At 43.5% G+C, this 6,573-nt stretch overlaps 1 non-coding gene across 1 annotated transcript; it reads left to right on the top strand.

The window, feature by feature from the left end:
• The first annotated feature begins 4,480 nt into the window (after positions 1 to 4,480).
• Positions 4,481 to 4,581, top strand: LOC126024918 (small nucleolar RNA U13). The gene has a single exon (XR_007500995.1). It is a non-coding gene; the product is annotated as a small nucleolar RNA U13 (small nucleolar RNA).
• Positions 4,582 to 6,573: the final 1,992 nt, after the last annotated feature.

Raw genomic sequence — 6,573 nt, 5'->3', positions numbered from 1 at the left:
CATGCTCAAGGGTGTAAATCACCACTAGAGAGTGGACTGTGCCTGTGGCCACACGGACTACCTTCTGTGCAGGTGCACAAAGAACAAGAGGCAGATGCCCCAGAGGGAGAGTAGTAGGCTGAGACCAGATCACTGACAGCCTCACAAACCTTATTAGAAATTTTTAGAAATTAGGGGCCAGAGCGGCGGCACAAGCGGTAGGGCATTTGCCTTGCACGCGTTGACCTAGGACGAACTGCGGTTTGATCCCCGGGTGACCCATATGGTCCCCCAAGCCAGGAGTGATTTCTGAGCTCATAGCCAGGAGTAACCCCTGAGCATCACCAGGTGTGGCCCAAAAAGCAAAAAAAGAAAAAAAGAAAAAAGAAATTTTTAGAAATTAGCCCACATCAGATAAGAAAGAAGTGTCAGGTTTTAGTAGTAGACTGTCACTGAGATTTTCATTTCAATGGGATCATTGTTGTGAGAATGGACGGGAAAGGGGCTGAAGGAGATTATTGGAAGAACATCTCAGAAATTTTCAGTACAATCGGGTGGGGGAGATGACAAGGTCCTGCATTGCAATGGAAGCAATGACTAGAGGAGATGACATCAATGAAAAGACATGAATAAAAATAGCTAGGCACTGATTCAAAAGTATTAGTGATTGGTGAGTTCCTCAGGGTTCAGGAATTTCAGGGAATATTGAGACTTTGAGAATGGGAGGAAGCAAAGTTTTGATGGAGTGAAGTACAGGAAATGTGACTGTGAAAGCATTCACTCAAATATTCTGATTATCTGATATGTGACAAATTTTCTGTTGAGTCTTCCACAGACCAGACTAACTAGATCTCTGGTCTGAAAGAGCTAATGGTCTAGGGAGAATAAGGTAAAAAATGATCTGCTGTATTCTAAAAATCGGGCTGATGGGGGCCGGAGAGATAGCATGGAGGTAAGGCGTTTGCCTTTCATGCCGAAGGTCATTAGTTCGAATCCCGGCATCCCATATGGTCCTCCGAGTCTGCCAGGAGCAATTTCTGAGCACGGAGCCAGGAGGAACCCCTGAGCGTTGCTGGGTGTGACCCAAAAAACAACCAACATGGACCCAAAAAACAAAAACAAAAAAAAACAAAAAAAAACACAAACAAAAAAATTGGGCTGATGTATAATGTCATGCACTATGTGTGTATAGTACTGTTGTATGATGATGTCAATACCTGGGAAGTAGCCCTATTTGTACATAAGACATTTGCAGGTGTAATCGGGTGAAGATAAAGTTTTTCTGGTGGGCCTTAAGTAAAAGAAAAGAAAAGGAGAGAGAGACATAGAGGTGAAGTTCAGATGAAAAGGGAGACAGATGTTGGAAATGCATGTTTTACTGAGGAACTCAGGATTGCTGAAACCACCATAAAGCACAAAAAAGCAAGGAAGGAGCCCCCCCTTAGACCTGCAGAAAGTCAGAAAGTGAACCTTGCTCACGTGCTGGCCACAGAAAGCGAGGTTCCCGAACCATGTGTGAATAAATTACAGGCACCCAGGGAAAGAACAGAGGTATCCTCAATAGCAGAAATGCAAAGACAGGAGCAGTAGAAGAAATAAAGCAAAAGCAACAGAGGGGCCAAGTAATAAAAGAGCTTTGAGAATGAATTAAGTAAAATTAAAATAGAAGAGACCTGGAGGGACAATACAGCTGTGGGTTAAGGCGCTTGCTGCATGAGTTCCCCCCCACCCCCGTCCGGAATTAATCTCCAGCACCAAAAATGGTTCTCTGAGCACTGCTAGGAGTCATCCTAGGGTGAGCCCAGTGTGGCCCTAAAAAAGATAATAGAAAGATAAAGAGCAACTTTCCTGGAAAAACTTGTTTTTATACTTTAAAATATATTGTTTACATTTTGTTTTGTTTTGTTTTGTTTTTGGGTCACACCCAGCCGCGTTCAGGGGTTATTTCTGGCTCTGTGCTCAGAAATCGCTCCTGACAGGCTCGGGGAACCATATGGGATGCCGGGATTCGAACCGCCGTCCTTCTGTATGCAAGGCAAATGCCCTAACTCCATGCTATCCCTCCGTCCCTACTTTTTAAATTTGTTAATAGATATTTTCCCCCTGGTTTCTGCTGGTGGTCTGGGTTGAAGGAGCTGGAGTGAGAGTCACTGCAGAGTTGCCCTAGAGGAGTCTGTGTTCCTTTTCTGTAGCAGGTTTCAATTATAGGGCACAGCCCAGACTGGTGACAGACAAATGTGAGAAGAGACCATTAGGAGCACCCAAACACTGAACCTTACTTTATATTTTCTCTTCCCCCTGGTGTTTTATGAATTTGTCACCAACATAAGCAGATACATATTAGCCCTATGCCAATTCACTTCCAAAGAATTATGGAAGTTTATGTCCAGATTTTGAAGTAAATTGGGCAATACATATTCAAAATGCATGAAGACTCAGGGACGTGATCAGACAAAGTTGAATTTAAAGCAAGAAGTGCTGGGTAACAATCAGAACCTATAAGATGCCACCAAGAAAGTCAAGAAAATACAGGAAGCATTGGAGAGGTTTCCATTTCTTATAGTCAGCTTGGGATGGAGACACTGGTCGCTACTGGGATATAAGAAAGCATTAACTTCAAAGAGAAAGGCTTAATTTATAGCATTGTAAATGGCCCAGAAATCTATGAGAGAAAGCTAATAGGAATGCAGTACAGATTACACTCCTGATACATCTTTCAAGTTTCTGGAGGCTTAGGAATAGACTGGCAGGAGGCTAGCACAATAGTCAGCAGGTGGGCTTTTGCCTCGCATGCAGCTTACCCAGGTTTGATCCCTGGCATCCCATACTGTCCCCAGAGCCTGACAAGAGTGATGTTTGAGTACAAAGCCAGGAGTAACTCCTAAGTGCCACTGGGTGTGGCCCAAACCTCCTTCCCCCCGCAAAAAAAGAATAAATTGGAAGGGGGCAAGAGCAAGTAGAATTGGTGGAGTACTTGCTTTGCACTCAGATAGTCTGGGTTTAATCCCTGACATAACAGTTACCTGAGTCCTACCAGGAGTCATTCCTGGGAAGAGTCAGGAGTAAGCCCAAAGCACTACCATGTATGGCCCCAAACTAACAAACAACCAAAAATTAAAGGATAGAAAGATAAGTCAATCCATGTGCTCTAAGACTAGTCTAACTATGATCTGACAATATAACTGTTACTAAGCTCAACTACATGCCTTGCAGTCCATTGTAGTATTTCAGAGGCATATTTATTATTAACTAAAACAGCAGAGAAACTAAGCAATTGTACAATCATATAATGTGTAATTTCCATAGCAGATGCTATTCTTCCAAATGTAGTCTCCACTTCTTCCATAGTAATAGAGTTCAATAGAACATGTGATCAGCTTTGTCAAGACTACATTTCCCGTTCTCCTTTACAAAGGAAGGAAAACTTAGCAGGCCTATAACTGGTAGTGCTGGTATCCTTAATAAAGCCTACTTCTGAGCTTGGCCCTTGTCTGGTATCTCAGAAGTCTGCAAGCTTCTCCCTCCTCCCCCCACCCCTCTGCTGGGGTGGAGGGCTACAAAATGGCCTGTGAGCCCCACCAGAAATTCTTGACCAATTGCACCAATGTTTCAATACAAGGTCCTGAGGATATGGTGCTACTCTGGCCTGGAGTGCTGGGGATCTTACTCAAGAAACCCTGGTGCTGCTGAGGAACTTCCACGGCTGCATCTAGCAATGCTTAAGGGACCATGTATTGCCAGGAACCGCACTGGAGTCAGCCACATAGTAAGCATGTTTCCTCATTTCTTTTTTTTTTTTTTTTTGGTTTTTTTTTGGGCCACACCCGGCAGTGCTCAGGGGTCACTCCTGGCTGTCTGCTCAGAAGTAGCTCCTGGCAGGCACGGGGGACCATATGGGACACCGGGATTCGAACCAACCACCTTTGGTCCTGGATCGGCTGCTTGCAAGGCAAACGCCGCTGTGCTATCTCTCCGGGCCCATGTTTCCTCATTTCTATACTATCTTTGGCCCCTGAAACTTTGGGAACTTGAATGATTTTCACTGCTATAAAACTTTCCTGGGGCCAGAGAGATAGCATGGAAGTAAGGCATTTGCCTTGCATGCAGAAGGTCGGTGGTTCGAATCCTGGCATCCCATACGGTCCCCTGAGCCTGCCAGGAATGATTTCTGAGCATAGAGCCAGGAGGAACCCCTGAACACTGCTGAGTGTGACCCAAAAATCCAAAAAAAAAAAAAAAAAACTTTTCTCATATGATAAGTGCCTACACTTTACAAATAATATGATATATTAAATACCTGCTTTTTCTTGTAGAATATGAAATTTCAATGCATATTAACCAGGTGTTCAATGAAAACACTGAGCTCTGAGTTGCTCATCACCTTTACTACTCGGCACATGCTATCACAATTCTGCTGGAAGAAGTAAGCAGATTCTGTGTGACTCTACAAAGAGAGGATGCCTAGCAGTTTGTAAAATTTTCTCAAAATTTTTTCCATGAGATCCTTTTCTGGTTCATAAGCATGATGATTGGGTTTTCACACACCTGTGTGATATGTGCCTCCCGTCAACCTTGTTACGTCGGCACATGACCCTTCTGACATGAAAAAAAATTTTTTTTCCATGAGTCCTTTTCCTTTGCTGTTTCAGTTTTTTTTTTTTGGGGGGGGTATTTTTGGGTCACACCTGGCAGCCCTCAGGGTTTACTCCTGGGTCTGTGCTCAGAAATAGCTCCTAGCAGGCCTGGGGGACCATATGGGATGGGATGACAAGATGCAAACCACAGTCCATCCTGGGTCAACTCTGTGCAAGGCAGAAGCCCTGCTGCTATGCTATCCCTGCTCTTCCTTCCTTCCTTCCTTCCTTCCTTCCTTCCTTCCTTCCTTCCTTCCTTCCTTCCTTCCTTCACTCCTGGCTATGTGTTTAGAAATCGCTCCTGGCTTGGGGGACCATACGGGATGCTGAGGGACCGAACCACGGTCTGTCCTAGGTTAGTATGTTCAAGGCAAACACTACTCAGGACCCTCTGCTAAGTTTCTTTTTAAACCTTTTTCTAGAATAATCATAGCTATAACTTATCATTGACTCATAGGTGCTGAGTTCCTTCTAACAAATCACCAAACCTATAGGTGGTAATAATGGGAACTCACAAAATAATGAGTAAGCTTCCAGCAAAGAAACATGAGTAAAAAATGATGTAATTTAATTTCCCTTGCCAAGTAAGATATTGCCCTCCATTTCAAATTATTCACCTCAATGCATTTGAATAAAATTCATTGGTGGTGAAGGTGGGGGGGGGGAGCAATAGCTCAGAGGGAAGGAGCATATGCCTTACATGCACAGGGAGGTCTCTGGCTTCATCCCTGAACCACTTGATTTCCCCATGATTTCCCCAAGTATTACTCTTGTATCCCTTAAGCACCCTTAAGTGGTTCTAAAGATCTTCTCAGTTGGGAACACACCCTCCCAGAAAAAAAATCACCATGGTGAATCAACTCAAATCAGGCAGAATAGAGAAATATACATATCTACAAATCAAGTATAAGAAGCCACTTGCATGAATTTAAATTTAAGAAGAGAGAGAAAAGGAACTGGTCAGGTGGCGCTAGAGGTAAGGTGTCTGCCTTGCAAGCACTAGCCAAAGAAGGACCACGGTTCGATCTCCCGGCGTCCCATATGGTCCCCTCAAGCCAGGGGCAATTTCTGAGCTCTTAGCCAGGGCTAACCCCTGAGCATCAAACGGGTGTGGCCCCCCCCAAAAAGAAAAACAAAGAAGAGAGAGAAAAGACAGAGCATACAAGGGCCAAGGCAGTTGCATCATATTCTGTTGACCATGCACAAATCTCTAACAAAACATACAGTCCCCTCAATACACATACATAGACCCAGCCAGGGGTCACTCCTGAGCACAGAGCCATAAATCCCCTGAGGGGCTGGAGCAATAGTACAGCAGGCAGGACACTTGCCTTGCCCATGGCTGAGTTCCATCCCCAAGACTTCATATGGTCCCCTGACCACTGCCAGGGGGATTTCTGAGTGCAAATTTAGAATAACTCCTGAGCACTGCTGGGTGTGGTCCAAAAACAATTTTAAAAAAGAGAGGAAAAAAATTATTCTTGAGCATGGCTAGGTGTGGCCCAACCCATCCTCAAATAGACTCATTAAAATGGTAAAATTAAAGCCCTCAACTCCACATGTGCTAATACAACACAAATATATTTACACCATTGCTATTTGACAGTAGAAGTTAGTGGTGCAAAGAGATCAATTGATAACTGACCTCATGATTACTAATTAGAAACATTTGGTGCTGTAACTTTCCCTTTGGGTATTGTTGTAGATCTTCTTGCCAAATTTCAAGTGTTTCATTTTCCCTTTGATTGAGTTTGATTTTTTTATATTTCTTTCATCTCTGGATTATTCAGAAGTGCTGGTTCCAGTGTTAGGAGTTATTTCTCTTTCTGGTGTCTATTTTCAGTTTGATTCAACTGGTATTGGCAGATAACATACTCTATATGGTGTCTATTCATTTAAATGTGAAGTTTGTTTTATGACCAAAGATAATCTTGGTGTATTGTCCATGGTTTATTAAGAA

This window comes from Suncus etruscus, chromosome 12 (genome assembly GCF_024139225.1).
Source record: "Suncus etruscus isolate mSunEtr1 chromosome 12, mSunEtr1.pri.cur, whole genome shotgun sequence".
In the NCBI taxonomy this organism is placed as follows: Eukaryota; Metazoa; Chordata; class Mammalia; order Eulipotyphla; family Soricidae; genus Suncus; species Suncus etruscus.
This window is presented reverse-complemented; position numbering and strand designations above follow the sequence as displayed.